This window comes from Pogoniulus pusillus, chromosome 15, assembly GCF_015220805.1.
Source record: "Pogoniulus pusillus isolate bPogPus1 chromosome 15, bPogPus1.pri, whole genome shotgun sequence".
NCBI classification, from domain to species: Eukaryota; Metazoa; Chordata; class Aves; order Piciformes; family Lybiidae; genus Pogoniulus; species Pogoniulus pusillus.
This window is the reverse complement of record NC_087278.1, coordinates 5,610,322-5,626,745: the sequence shown is the minus strand read 5'-3', so window position 1 is coordinate 5,626,745 and position 16,424 is coordinate 5,610,322.

Sequence of the window (16,424 nt, the reverse complement as noted above, 5' to 3'; positions counted from 1 at the left end):
AGTGAGCAGAGGTCTGAGGATGAGTTTCAGTCTCTCTCTTTGCAGCATGACATCCCCTCTCTGCCACCCTCTCCTTTCTTAGGCATACTCTAGTGAGAGTCACATTGCTGGCCAGGGCAGCTGCTCTTCCATGGGCAGAAGGCAGCCAGGAGTCTTCTCCATTCTTCTTTCATGCTCCTTTTGCAACTGTCTGATTCCTCATCCTAAAGGCTGATCTAAAGCTGGAGTTAAAACTCACAAAACAAAGGAGCTGCTTTCAGAAGCAGCTCTGGAGCCTCCATAAGTGACAAACCCTCGGGCAAAGAGCTGGCTTACACAAAACCAAATCCATGAGATGCACCCTCACTACTACCACCAGACCCACAACAGTGCTGGCCACTACACCAGACAACCCAGGACATGTGCTTGCTGGACTGGGCTATTGGGCTTCTGGCCTTGCCTGTGCTTGAGCCAAGAATACACACACATCGTGCTGGGATGCTGAACCAGTGTGAGTAGCAATCTGCAGCAGTGCTCTCAGAGATCCACCACTGCTGCATGGGTACTGGAAGGTCTCATCCTTAAGTAAGGGTAAGCACAGCCTGAAGGACTGACCTCAGCTTAGGTGAGATGGAGGAGATGACCAGCTGCAGAGGTTAAGGAAGAAAACTCATCACATCTGTTCACTAACCAAACAGCTGCTGAACGTGGCTTGTCTAGTCCAGGAAAAGATCAAACGTGGTCTGATTTAACAGCCTTGGCTGCAAAATGAAAATGATAGCATAACTGTGGAGTTAAAGAACCACCAAATGACTGGTGGGGCTGGCTGGACCTTGCCACCTCACAGCTAACGTTTTTGATCTAGGTACTTTTGCCTGGCTCCTGTCCAAGGGTGGGGGCTTTAGCTCCCTCAGTGCTCAATGAATCTGGGGAAAGTTCAAGACCTACCTGTGGCAACAATGTATTATGTCATCTGTGTCCTGCTACAAGCAGCTCTTGGCCCTCAAAACCTGAGAGTAGCAACCCTGAGCTGTTTTTCAAGGTATAGGGCACATAGTTGTAAGCCATGTTTGAAAACAAGTGCAAAGAGGAGGAGATTTCTGACTCTCTTCTACCACCTTTCATGGACAATCAGACCCGTGACATGTTGAAGCCTGAAAGAAATCAGACCTTACCATCCTCATCTACCTACACAGTGCCATCTGGCAAGTTAAGTAGGAAGAAATGGCCATTAAAGCCAAAATTATGAGGTGGTAAGGAACCAGCTGTATGAGGCAGAGGCTTGGGCAGTGGAAGGGAGAAAGGTTGAGAAACTGCTACTTGAATTTCTCTTGGGATTGGTTTTACTGATTCCTCCCATCAGTGGCCAGCTGAGAAAGGAAATATGTGTTGTGGAGGTTTGTTGATAGCACAAAACAAGAAAGCAGCATCAGTGGAATGGAGGCCTGAGTGGAGGAAAAGGATGACCTTGAAAGCTGGAGTAGCTGGAATGGGGTAATGTGCAATGGTGCTAAGGCAAGGTCTTCTCTGAGCATTAGCAGAAACAATTCTGTTGTAAATTCTAGTGGGAGGTGTCCCTGCCTATGGCAGGGGGTTTGGAACTGGATGATCCTTGAGGTTCCTTCCAACCTAAACCATTCTATGATTCTAAATTAAGAGCTCATAAAATGAAAGTAAAAGAGGACCAAAAGCAGCAATTATGAACCAATGATCATTAAAGTGATCACAGAATACTGATTCTGAAATGTCTGGTGAGGATATGCCAGCAGAGACTGACACTTGTTAGTGCCACTGGACAAGGTAACAGTGAGACCTCAGCAGGAGTCCTCTGTGTGGCCCAAATCACCCACGTTCATGGAAAAATAATTCCTGTGAGAAGAGGTGTAGATGAGCACTAGCAAGGTGGGGTGATGTGTGGTCACCACCAAAATCACACATCTTTTCACCATGGCCCATGGGAGTCACCACACCTGCACTGCCCACAAGGCTTTTCCATCAGGCCAGTGGACTACCAGCAGGTAGGTTTTGTTTCCAGAGACTGTTTCAGAGCCCACAGCTGTCTTGATTAGGAGAGGTCTCATTTCCAGCCTCTGTGTCCATATCCATGTGTCCCACACTGAGTTCCCAGCTCATGCCAGGTAAGGTTCAGCATAGTCACTGAGCACTACGGCAAGAGACTAAAGAACATTAGATCTGTGACACAGCAGAGTGCCCAATCTCAGGCTGCCCAGAGTACTACCAGCAGGTAGGTTTTGTTTCCAGAGACTGTTTCAGAGCCCACAGCTGTCTTGATTAGGAGAGGTCTCATTTCCAGCCTCTGTGTCCATATCCATGTGTCCCTCACTGAGTTCCCAGCTCATGCCAGGTAGGGTTCAGCACAGTCACTGAGCACTACAGCAAGGGACTAAAGAACATTAGATCTGTGACACAGCAGAGTGCCCAATCCCAGGCTGCCCAGAGTACTGAGCAGCTGGACTTACCCTCAGTGGTCTTGATAGCCCTCTCCAACTTTGTTCCTGTGTTTCAGGATACAAGTTAGTCAACCACCACATGGTCTATGGCTTAGGATGTGATTTCTCAACACGATAAACAAGTGCTTTTTGGAACAAGTAGTTCTACAGCACATGAGAAAACAAGACTTTATTTTTACTTTTGCATTTGGTCCTAAGTAATGCCCAGGAACTGATCCAAGAAGCAAGTACAGTCGAGCCACTAAGTAACAGTGTCTGAGTATCCACAATATAATTAAAGTCAACAAGGGGATGGAATAAATCGTGCTGAAAACTAGCCTACTGACACTAAGCTTTAGAAAGGGAGATGTGTGGGGCTTTTTAAACACAGGGGCTAGTCAAAAGACTAAGAAACAAAAACAAACAGAGCACATTTCAGACATGGAGAGAGCTCGATCCGCATATCTGAATGTGTGTTAGCTCTGGCAGAGAACTCACTCAGCTGCCCAAAATTAACCCTAAATGTAGATCAAAACCTTGTTCAATCTGGGGAAAAAAAACAAAACCCACAGGTTTAATGACTTCAAAATTACCAATGATTAAAAGAAAAGAGGATCACATAAAGAGGAGAAATCTACTTTCACAGCAAGCATTCCCATTCCAGTGGTGTGGGGAGGGGAAGAGTGATTACACAGCAGATAAATGAAGGGGTCTGGGGGAGGGGTGTGGTGTTGGTTGTCTTCAAAAATATTTAAGCACAGATCTTTGAAATTTGTTTCCACCTTTTCCCTGGGCAGAATTTTGTCCCCAGCATTACAGCTTTGTGCGAAAAATGAAAAGTCCTGGTCATAGAATCATAGAATCAACCAGGTTGGAAGAGACCTCCAACATCATCCAGTGAAACTTCTTTCAACACAGTGCAGAATCATTCCATTTGGACAAGCCCCTCAGGATCACCAAGTCCAGCTGATATCCCTACTCTACAAGGTTCACTCTAAACCATAGCCCCAAGCACCACATCCAAACAGCCTTTAAACACATCCAGGGTGGGTGATTCCACCACCTCCCTGGGCAGCACATTCCAGTGCCTGACCACTTTTCATGGGGAAAAAAAAATCCTAATAGCCATAGAATCATAGAATCAGCCAGGTTGGAAGAGACCTCCAAGATCATCCAGGCCAACCTAGCACCCAGCCCTAGCCAGTCAGCTAGACCATGGCACCAAGGGCTTCATCCAGTCTTTTCTTGAACACCCCTAGGGATGGCTACTCCATCACCTCTCTGGGCTGCCTGCCCGGTGACAGCTTGAGGCCATTCCCTCTTCTTCTATCACTGACCAGCTGTGAGAAGAGACCAGCACCAACCTCTCCACAACATCCTTTCAGTCATCAGACAGTGATGAGGGCTCCTCACAGAGTCCTGTTTCTCAAAGCAAACATGTTTGACAAGACTTGCAGATGTACATCCATGGGTAAGTCTTAGGAGCATTGCAGAAAGCATCTGAAGATGCTGTCAATCTCCTGTGATGGAAGAAGGTTCCCATGCCACCTCAGAGCTATTTCCTTTCATGCTTTCTCCAATGTTTTGGGCCAATATGCATTTTAGTTATTCCTCTTTCCATCCTATGCAATGACTCCCATTGGCCTTCTTCAGCCTGTGAATGTGGAATACACCTCCATGTTCGACCTGAGGAGGGTTCCTGTGGACAAACAGTTGCTTAATAGCCCAGTACCAAGGAGTAGGATAGAAAGAAAACACCAAAAAAAAAGGCCCAGATCTTGCCTCCCAGCCCAAATCCAAAGTGTGACAGGATGATTCCTTTCCCATCTGTAGCATCCCACAGAATGTGAGCCTATTTCCCACATTAGCCACTACCACAAGGAGAGGTTTTTAGCTGCTGAGCTGTGGTGTTTGGCTGATCTGTTGGGTGGTGAATTTCCATTGTCATTGGAAAATCCTAGAAGCATAGAATGGTTTGCATTGGAAAGGAACTTAAAGATCATCTATTTCCAAATCCCCTCCTATAGGCAGGGACAGCTCTCACTAGACCAAGTTGTTCAAAGCCTCATCCAGCCTGGTCTTAAACATTTCCAGGGATGAAGCATCTACTTCTCGGGACAACTCATTCCATTGTCTCACCACCCTCACAGTAAAGAACTTCTTCTTTATGTTTAATCTAAATCTACCCTACACTAGTTTAAAATCATTGCTCCTTATCCTATCCATGCACCCTTATAAAGAGCCCTTCCTCAGCTTTCTTGGAGGCCTCCTTCAGGTACTGGAAAGCTACTATAAGGTCTCCTCAGAACATTCTCTTCTCTGAGCTCAACAGACCCAACTCTCTCAGCCTGTCCTTGTAAGAGAGGTGCTCCAGCCCTCTGATTATCACTGTGCCCTCCTCTGGATCTTTTCCAATAGTCCAATATCCTTTTTGTGCTAGGGACTTCAGAACTGGATGCAGTAGTTCAGGTGGACTCTCTCAAGAGCAGAGTAGAGGGGCAGAGCCACCTCCCTTGACCTTCTGGCATACATCTTTAGATATGACCAGTTTTAAATGTTTGGTTAAAAAACCTTTAAGTTATTTCAGTTCAGTGATTAGTGGCCAGACACAACCTCCCAGCAGCTTCATGGAGTGGTGATCCTCGAAGGTACTCCTTGCAATCCATCACACTTCAAAATTAAGCCCAGTGTCTTGGAAAAAAGAATGCAGTCTGGGTATAAATAGAGGAGCATTTCGGGTCAGCAGCACAGTTCACTGGGAACTCATTGCTCTCCCTTTCTGCTTGCTGCAAAAACTGAGCCTGACTCAAGCCTTCAGCTCCAATATTCAGCGCTCTCCATGGGACATCATGAAGTTACTTTAAAGACCGACTCCTCCTGGCCAGGACTTCCCAGAACAGCTGTGTTTGGCTGAAACAATATTAAAAAAAAATTAAAAATTACTGGCAACAGGATGCTCATGAGCACAGAAGACTAAAATTTCACAGAAGCCAGAGCAGGGTTATTTAATTCACTGAACAGAGCAACCGAAGCATTCAGAGCTAAGAGCTAACTCTGTCCTTTCCTTTGGCTTCACCCCCCTGCTCCACCCACACATGGCCACATGCACTGATCAGCCTATTTCTCTTGTTGTCTGGGAAGGAAGGGAGAGGATAATGTTAATATTATTTGGATGTTGAAAAAAAATTGGCAGAGGCCTCTGTGTTGGGATTAAATCATCCATATAAGTAACTAGAATTGCTTGTACTTCAAGTTTCCTGAGCAAGCAGAAAGTCTGAACTCTGACTATAAAAACAAGGCATGCTTCTGGCTTGCAGTCTTATGGGAAAGGGGAGTAGAAATGTCCCTTCCTTTTCCACTCTCACCCCCCTCACTTCAACATGAGCACAAAAATGTCTTGGTCTGATTCATTCTTTGGGATCAGATGAGATTTATCTGTCTTATTTCCTATCCAGACATGCAGAGAGATAAAAATGCAGCTGTGGTTTCACTCTTCTCATCCATTTGGTAAAGAAAAAAATGTAACAGCAATGCCTCTTTGTTTTTCAACAACAAACTTAGATAGCATCTTAGATCCAAAATCTGCTGGTCCTTGTGAAAGCAAGACTGGACAGAAGCATTTATGTTCTGTCTCGAATGCAGGAGGACACTGAAATATTTACAAGCACTCCTGTAGTGTTCTGTACATTCCTTTGTTCTATCTCAGGTTCAGTATCTAGAGGATCATAAATTTTGTCTGCAGTAAGCAAATAATGTTTTCTGTGGCAGGCCAAGTCCCTGCTCTTGGCCTCTGATGTCAATATCTGACAGAGCTGAAAGGGAGGCTAAGGGATGGGGGAAATGTACAATACCCAGTTAATTGTGAAGTGCTATTTGTGGTGAGAAGAAAGACATTCTTATTCCTTGAGGCATGAAATCTGATTACTCTTCTCTTCCTGTGCATAGCTACAAATGATATTAATGCTCCTAACATCACATGCTAGCCAAGTCCTTTGACTTGATGACCTTCCTTAGTAATGAATCTCACACACAAATTACACATTCTCTGGGTATGTCTTTGTTTAGTTGTATAAAATGTGACAGTTGATTGTTTTTATCGAGGGATTTTGTGTACCTATCAATCAGGAACTGATTTTGAAAGGGAAATGAAAGGTAAATCAGATCAATTTTTATTGCTTTACAATGAGTTGTTCCCTTTTCCTAAAGTGGCATTAAAATCCAGAAGACACCACTTTAGCAGGGATATTTTTTGCCATTAGTGGTCATAATTTCCTTTAAATTATAGAAGAAACAATGAGAATAACATAAATGAAGAGCAAAGAAGAGATCTGGATGTGGAAGTCCTGAAAAGAAAGGCATAAGTGGGGCTAGAAGCCCAGCATGTATTGATAGCACTTAGGTTAGCAGATCATTAAGATCTAAGCATATTGACACACAGATCCTCTGGACATCCAGATAGGAAAAAAGAAAGCACACTTTAAAATATGTTCTAAAATAAGGGGCAGAGTAAACCTAGGACTTAATACAAATTAAAACTCAGACCACTGGAGAAGATGATGATAAAATGAAGAACAAGACTGAGCCAAGCTATAAGATACTTAGATGAGGAGGCAAAAGACACTGAGACCTAATGATACTCAGAGATAGGAAAAGATGGACAGACAAAAGACCACAGTACTGCCAGCTCCTGAAGGGTGCAAAAGATGCATCTAAAATGAGCACATAGAATAGAATAGAATCAAGCAGGTTGGAAGAGACCTCCAACATCATCCAGGCCAACCTAGCACCCAGCCTCATCCAGGCTTTGTTTCAACACCTCCAGGGATGGTGACTCCACCACCTCCCTGGGCAGCCCATTCCAATGCCAATCACTCTCTCTGCCAACAACTTCCTCCTCACATCCAGCCTAGACCTCCTCTGGCACAACTTGAGGCTGTGTCCCCTTGTTCTGCTGCTGGCTGCCTGGGAGAAGAGACCAACCCCCACCTGGCTACAGCCTCCCTTCAGGTAGTTGTAGACAGCAGTGGTGGTCAGGCTTAGAGAAACTCAGAAGACATGATGAGGACCCCAGACCCTGTGCCTTGAATCTTCTATGTGATTGCAAGAAAACCAAGGAGTATGAGCAAATGCATCTTGGTGCTTGTGTACATGAGGTTATGACAGTGTCAGTCTGGGTCAGTGAAATCAGTGTGGCTCAATGTAAGATTAACTTCCCTTCCTATAGCATCTCCCACCAACCTCTGTTACTCCAATATTGCAACAGGACTTGCTACAAAACGAAGCACCAAAAGGTAGCATGAGAACTTTTTGTAATGCCTTCAGCATGGAAAATTCTTTATCCACAACCATCTCACATCATTCTGCAGCTTTGGCAGTGCTTTGTGTGGTAAGGAGCTTCTTTCAGAGCTCTTTCCACTTTGGTTTGTGGTCCTTCTAGCCAGATGCTTGGAGGAAACCCAGGACACGTGCACAAGAGAAGGAGCACAGCACCACTACTGCAGGCATGAGGTAGCATTCTTGGATTCAATATCCCCACTCAGCTTGGCCAGCACTTCTCAGGGTCTGTTGTGCTGAAACTATCTTTCAATTTTTCCTCTCCATACCTGTAAAGGATCACAGAATCACAAAATATCAGGGGCTGGAAGGCTCATCTAATTCACACACACACACACACACACACACACCCCCTGCCAGAGCAGCATCACCTATACCAGATCACATAGGAACATATCCAGATGGGTTTTGAGTATCTCCAGAGAGGGAGACTCCACACACCCCCTGGACAGCCTGTTCCAGTGTTCTGTCACCCTCACAGGGAAAAGAAATCCTCCTCATGTTTACATGAAACTTCCTTTGCCTCAACTTCCACCCATTGCTCCTTGTTCTGTCATAGGGCATCACCCAGCAGAGCCTGGCTCCAGACTCCTGACACTCACCCTTTACATATTTATAGACACTGATGGGGTCACCTCTTAGCCTCCTCTTCTCCAAGCAGCAGAGCCCCAGCTCCCTCAGTCTCTCCTCATAAGAGAGATGTCCCATTCCATTAATCATCTTTGTGGCTCTGCACTGGACTCTCTCAAGCAGCTCTATCACTGAGGATTCCAGATAACCCTACCATATCAGCTCCTGATACACTGGAGACAGAAAGGATTAGCTCTCAAGCATCTCTATGTCCTTCTTGAACTGGCATTTAAAGACTCAGCACAGGTACCAAAAATCACATAAAACCACATGCATGGGTTATTTATCAGCCCTAGAAGCTGCACAGAGCTTTTTCCACACCAGGACCATTCTTTAAAGACTCTTACCAACAAAGACACTTTTGTTCTTCCTGGCCTTTAACTGAGTGTGTTTTTTCCCCTCTCTGTTCTAGTAATGGGATCTGTTTACAATACTTCCTGGCACCACCTGGGCTGCTCTCATTTGACATTTCTCTTCTCATTGTCTCCCACCTACCACCGTGTCTGCAGTGGAAAATGTTTCTGTGTGTTTCTCAGCAAAACACTGCATGAGTCACCTGTTGGGTACACAAGCATTGACAGCCCTGCTGGCTGGCTAAAACTCAGATTGATGAGGACATTGAAGTAAGCATTGTATTAGAATCTCTGCTGTGCATATATTAGCTACCAAACATCTGCACACCTCTGTAGAACCAGCTTTCCTCCTTGTGTGTTTGCAGCCCAGAAGGCAAACCCTATCCTGGGCTGCATCACAAGATGTGTGGTCAGCAGGATGAGTAAGGTGGTTCTCCCCTTTTACTCTGCTCTCATGAGATGCTTTCTGGAGTTCTCTGTCCAGTTTTGGGGTCCCCAACAAAAGAAGGACATCAAAGTGTTGGAACAGGTCCAAAAGAGGGCCACAAAGATGATCAGAGAGCTGGAGCACCTCCCCTATGTGGACAGGCTGCAAGTGCTGAGCATAGAGAATAGAAGACCCTGGGGAGATCTTATAGCAGCCTTCCAGTACCTGAAGGAGCCTATGAGAAAGATGGAGAGGGACTTTTTATAAGGGCTTGTAAGGACAGGACAAGGGGAAATGGATTTAAGCTGAAAGAATGCAGATATAGACTGGATAATAGGAAGGAATTCTTTATAGTGAGGATAGTGAGACACTGGAACAGGTTGTCCAAAGACATGGTGGATGCTACCTCCCTGGAGGTGTTTAAGGCCAGGTTGGATGAGGCAGCCTGGGCTAGTGAAGGTGTCCCTACCTATGGTGGTGGGGGGGGGGGGGGAGTGGAAGTAGATGATCTTTAAAGTCTATTCTATGATTCTGTGTTACTTGGCCAATCATCAGCCTGTCATTTCAGCTCTGAGGTAGATGAGACTGCCTTTCTTGATGGCCATTTCACTAGTGAACCAGCTGGAAGAGCCACTAAATAAAATACTCAATGAATAAAACATACTGACTAGCTCCTAAAAAGATCTGTGCCTATTTTGGGACCTGAGTGTACACCTGAAATAAACAACCAGCTCTGCTAAGGACTGCAGTCAGGACAGTAATTTCAGCATAGTCCCCTGGGGATCTCATCAGGGGTGAGGTCCCATTCGTGCCAAGTGCTGTACAAGCACCAGAAGGAAGAGACATGTGGCTACGTGCCTGTCCTCATCCCTCCATAGGGGAAGAGGCTTGTCTGGCAGGAGCACCTGCCTCAGCCAAGGACTGCCTGGCCTTCCACAGCCTGGGGCTTGGTGATGACAAATGATACACAGCCCTTTAGGACCAAAGGCTCAGATGGTTCACCCTCTTTTTCAGGCCCTGGAGCTCCTCTGCACTATCTGATTTCTCTGGCTCCTGCCTGTGCTATCACTCTCAAGACAAACCGTTGCAGGCACTGGGATGCTAAAGAGAAATCTGCTGTCATTATCCTGTAGCTGGGGAGATCTTGAGATAGTGAGCATATGGGGAAATAACTTATGGTCATTGCTTTTCAGTTCCAGGGAGGGGCACCATCAGTTAAACAGCTCTGGGCAAAGCAATGATGCTAACATCAGCCACAGAGACCAGCTCACTCAGGTCATGGATGGGTCCCAAGCAAGGATGTGAGGGTCGAGAGTTCCAGCAAGGATGTGAGGGCATGTTATGAGCAGGACCACAGTACCCCTGGCATAACAAAGCTAACACTGGAGCTTGTGAGACTTTCCTCCCCTGCCCAATGTCTAGTCTCACAAAACCAGTAGCACCACAATACCTTAGAGACCACTACTCTGCTGTCAGGTGTGTGAGCAGCTGGAAGGGAGGACAAGACAATGAAACACACAAACTGCCTCTTCTCTATAGGAACAACCACAGAAACAGTCCAGCCCTACCATGTGAAATGCTCCTAAAGCAATCCCTCAAGTGCTAAATACCCGAAATTTATTATGAAAAGGAGGAGTTTATTGTATTAGATCACAGAGCCAGACCTGCCAAGGGCACCACTGAAATATCAGTTACAGGAGTCAGAGACCAAACAGAAACCTTGGAGTGAACAGGGCCCCCAGGGCAAGGCAGCTAACCCATTTCCCTGGGTCGCTGAAGTCTTGCTCCTCTATGTTCTCCCTTACTGGAGGATATTAGTTCTTTTAAAAGGGAGTGCTTGAGGCACATGCAATGTGGCAGGGACCTTCCCTCGGGAGAAGCAGAGTTATGCTTGAGACAGAATGTAGCAGAGCCAAAAAGAGAAGTAAAATCCTAGCAAGGGGCAGAGAGCTTGTGGCTGGCACAGAGACAGAGCCAGCAGGGCAAAGGAGAGTGCAGCCAGCCCTGTCTTGGAGTCTAAGGCCAGTGTGGACTGCTTTGAAATTCTCCACACTGCTGAACAGACAGTAAAGTGGAAAGAAAAGATCCTGGTTTGGGATACTGAGGACAATCCTAAGGGAATGATTCTTGCCTGCCTGCCTGGGAGGACTGTGTCTTGCCAGAGTGCTTCGCATCTCTGCAGTGGCAGTGAGTTACCAGCTCACAGAGCAGACACCTAAGGCTGTCGTTTCCATGCCAGGGGACTGCAAGGTGGAAGCAGTTGGCAGACCCATAAACTGCTTCAGCAACCAGACTCCTAGAAGACAGAACAGATACATGAAAAGAAGCCTGATGAGCATTTAAAGGCAGCTGATTCTTTGATACAAGCATCCCTGCCTCAGTTAGAGCATCAGAAACAGCCAGAATCAGTTTACTTTTCACTTCAACAATTCCTTCCTTTCTGTCTGGTCCAAACTAAAATGTACCAAGCAGGAGGGGTTCATTCATATTTTCCTCTGATTTGCCATATATCTGTACATAAAAATACATAAATATATAGACATATGTATGTATATAATATATATGCCATATACATATTAAACATTCAAATATGTATTATTAATAAAACATGTGACATAAATTATTTATTGTTGCTAATTTGACTACTATTAAAATATTTAATATGCACACATATCTTCCTGATTTATTCTTCATAAAATGTTTTCTTTGCTGCCAGAATCTCAGCTAGGGAGAAAGCCTCTAGACGTTGCCACAAAATCAACCTGATCTAGTTGCAGATGTCTTTGCTTACTGCAGGGCAGGAGGGGGTTGGATTAGATGACCTTTAAAGCTCCCTTCCAACCCAAAGCATTTCATGATTCATGAAGATGGGGTCTGAAATCCAAGAGACTGAGGGAGCCAATAGAGCACTGCAGCTGCATTGCAAAAGCCACATGGCAAGGGAGAACATTCTCCATTGGCCTCCACAAAGATATAGCAGTTCCTCCAGGAGAAAAGCTCTCACTGGCAAAGAGGGAGAGATGGAGAGAGAAAGCAATGATCCAGAACTGTTCATCTATGCCAAACCAGAGCAATCAAACAAGGCAGCCTTTGTTTCATGGCAAAACTCTGCCATTTCAAGATAAAAAGTGGCCCTTTGGAGTCACAGGGAGATTAGATGAAGGGTGAAGTGTGGCCATGTGGCTAAGGCTCAGGAAGTCTGGATGCTGGAGATCTGAGTTCTTCCTCCAGCCTACAGGCTTCCTCAACAGTCTGGGGTAAGTTGCTGTCTGTCTCTCTTCTTTCTCAGCCAAAGAACAGAAATAATTGGCCAAGGAAAATAAGATTGAGAGCAATGGGAAGTCATGAAATAACCTAGGGTCAACACCCACATGGAATTCCAAAATGCCAAAGAATATTCAGAGCACAACTGATTTATACATTTTTATTTAGAAACACAATGTTTTTGGCATTCAGCTCTGTGTTATTCAGTGGATAAGAAAACAGATTAAGAGTTTTTTATTGGTTTGGGTTTTTTTTTCTGCTGATCCCAGTAATTAGTGAGCACAAAACATAAAGTAGGAAAAGTGCAAGATCCTATCCTGCACCCCTCAGAGCTGATTAGTGAACCCAGTGACTTGAGATTTCTTCATAGCTGCCCACAGATTAGGGAAACAGAAGTGGACTGGACCAATGCTGTCTATGCCTTCTGATACCTATGGACATGCAATCTCAGTCCTACCTGAGAAAGTTACAGACAGCAATTCTACCACTGCTCCATCTGCCTCACAAAGGGCAAGAAACAATGCTGGTGATGTGGGCTTTATATGAACCACACGATATGGGTGACATGCAGTTGTACCAAGTCCCTGACAAGATGATGAAATGTAGGTTCTGTCCTCAGGAAAGAGGGAGGTGGAAGCCATGAAGTGTATATAATACTCATGACACAGGGATAGGGAGAGACCTGGAGTGCACAGACAGCCCCTGAGTTTAGGCTGGAAAGTGGATTGGTTTGGCTTTTTACTTTGTGCATAGACAGGATGGGGGGTGGGGGGCTCCAGAGGATGCAGTGGTACACAGAGGATTCAAAGAACCCTACAGTCATTAAGATCATCAAGTCCAATCTTCTACCCAACACTTCCATGACCACTAGACTGTATCCTGAAGTGCCACATCTACTCATTTTTTTAGCACCTTCAGGGATAGTGACTCCACCACTTCCCTGGGCAGCCTGTTCCAATGCCTGACCACTCTTTTGGTAAAGAAATTCTTCCTAATATCCAAACTGAATAGTTCCTGGGGCAGCCTGAAGCCATTACCTCTTGCCTTGTTGTTAGTTACTTGGGAGAAGAGGTAAACACCAGCCTCACTACAACCTCCTTTCAAGTAGCTGTAGAGAGCAATATCTCCTCTCAGCCTCCTCTTCTGGATAAAGAATCCCATCTCCCTCAGTCTCTCTGCTGAGTGTGTGGGGCAGGAGGATGCAGTGATGATACAGAAGGTAGCTCTGTACAGCTGCCATATGTGGAGGTCATGATACAGAAGGTAGCTCTGTACAGCTGCCATATGTGGAGGCCTGGCACAGGCAGGGAAGCAGTTAAATATGGACCTCTCCTCTGGAGAAATTGCTGCTTTGTAGCTCATGGGACCAGCCTGCCTGTCTGGAATTGCAGGTATATTAGCAATGAAGTGAGAAACTCAAAAGGAAAAAAACAAGTATTTTCTTCTTCAAAGTTCATCTTGTGGCTTTGCAGGGTTTTCCAATGAGCATATTCCTCTGAAGTTTTCCTAGTGACTGAGCCAAAAAGGGTCAAAGAGGTACTTGATTCACAGTCCCTAAAAAAAACACACTGCTATGTTCTCCTTTCCATCATTATCAGTTCCCTGTGGTGCCCTTCCAGCACCTTCCCTCACTGATCCTTGCCTGTCCTGGCCACATCACCCCCTAGGAAAGTTCTTTCCTTCTCCCAGACGAGCCTCTGGCTCTTCCCTGCCCATCTATTTCACACTCCTGCAAACCACTTCCCCGGTCACTTCCTTCACACAATATTTCCTCCTCCTGTGTCAACTGTCCCCACCTCTTTGCCAGCCTGTGGGCTGCCATTAGTGGCACTGCAGGGCAGCCACCCTGTGCAGAGTGTGACTAAGTCCTGCGGTCTGTCTACCTGGAAGAGAAGCTTTGTTTCTGCTGTTGCTGTCTGGGTTTACTGATTCAGCTTCCTTCCTGGTGAACAGAAGTGTCAAACAGCCTGGTCTTTCTTCCTTTTATTATAGGGATGACAACAATTCCCAAATCTTCAACTAGTCTCAGGCTCAGCTCAGTGCTGGACTTCTGTGTGATGGAGCAGATGCCAGTTCAGGCATCTAATTCCATTGCGTCCTTTCCATCCTTACACTTAGACTTCACTTTGTGCCCACACTACACAAAGAGAGGGAACAAATTCTGTGCTCAAGAACAGAAATGAGCAGAGGTGGCAACTCAAACAGCTGATGCACCACACGTATCGTGTTGAATTCTTCCTTCCCCAAACAGCCTTGCCCAAACTGATATTCAGTATAATTGATAGGAAGATGGCATTGTATCAGCTGCTGGAAAAGAGGAGAACAAAAGCAACAAAGAGGTGAGCTTTGTCATGTGAACCTCAGAACACAAAAGCAGCAACTCTCAGCACCAACTCTTCCCTTGGGTCTCTTCTTGCCCAGTGACAACCCTGACCCAGAGCCAGACTCCTGGGGGATTGTGTGTACCCAGGAGAGGTGCTGATGAAAACTGAATACTGCATGGGGAAACAACCCACCCAACAGTTGGAAATGCTGAGGAGAGAGCTGTAACATAAACCTTTGCATTCAGGGCACCTGCAAGTACCAAAAGGAAGTGCCCATGATTCCTGAATGGTGCCACCAGGACCTGGCATCTGGTTTCTCCCTGGGCAAGGTATGCGAGGAGCATCCCTGGGACCCAACCCTGACCTCTAAGGAACATGTACTTGGTTTATGTCATTCACAACAGTTCCAGGGGTATAAAACACAACCATGTTAGTCCCCTTGCTGAACCTCCAGGTCTCAGTAATATTCTGCTTCTGGAGGCATTCAAATCCTTCCTTGCCAAGGACGAATGCAGAGCTGCATCTTCCACAGCACAACCCAATTCCCTGCTCCCTGGGGTAAAGGCAGAAGCTCTCACGCCTCCGCAGCCTCGCGTTGCTGCCAGGCAGGCTCAGCTGCTGTCTGAGCTCTTCTGAATGTCCCTTGAGCTCAGGCTGGTATTTCTGCAGTACTGAGGGGAAAGGGAAACCCCCCCCCCACCCCATCCATCCCTCTATCAGTTTACACCCAGCGTTTTCTCCCTTTGAAAATCAGCCCAGCCTCCCCCAGTCAGCTCAACACATGTAGGACAAGTCTATACAAAATTCAAGTCAGAGATAACAGAACAGCTAAAATGCAAAATAAAGCAAGTAAGAGATTGACTCTTCACAGGATTCTGCCTCTGGTTTCCATCTTGGATGTTCCACCACACTGGCTATGTCTACCAAAACTGCATGGCAGAAACTTTTGTGCATAGAAATTATGGAGGGCCTCCTGGCCACCGCTGTCAGTGCCCAGGGCATCCTGAGTGCAGCACTCCAAGAATGTTTGGGGCACCACAATATAAGAGAGATGTGGAGGTGCTGGAGTGGGTTCAGAGAAGGGCAATGAAGCTGGAGAATAAGTCTTACGAAGAGTGACTGCAGGAGCTGGGGATGGTTAGGTTGAAAAAGAGAAGGCTGAGGGGAGACCTCATTGCTGTCTACAATATCTGAAGGGACATTGTGGAGAGGCTGCTGCTGGGTTCTTCTCACAGGTAAGTGGAGACAGAACAAGGGGGAATGGCCTCAAGCTGAGACTGGGGAGGTTTAGATTGGATATTAGGAAAAAGTTTTTCACTGAGAGAGTGGTCAGGCACTGGAATGAGTTTGTCTCCATTGCTGTGCCACACAGAAGGAGGTGAATTAATTTGAGTCTTAGAAGCAGCCACTGCACAACACCATGGAAATCTCTGCTGGATGTATTTAAGGGTTGTTTGGATGTGATGCTTAGGGATATGGTTTAAGGTGAATCTTGTAGAGTAGCATTATAGGTTGGACTTGGTGATCCTGAGGGACTTTTCCAACCTGGCTGTTCCTGTGATTCTGTGATGTCCATGCTGTGCAAATTCCAGAAGGTACTGCAGGGCAACTGGAGGAGGAGGAGGAGGCTTTTTCTGTGGCTGCCTTGTGGTTCTCAAGGTTG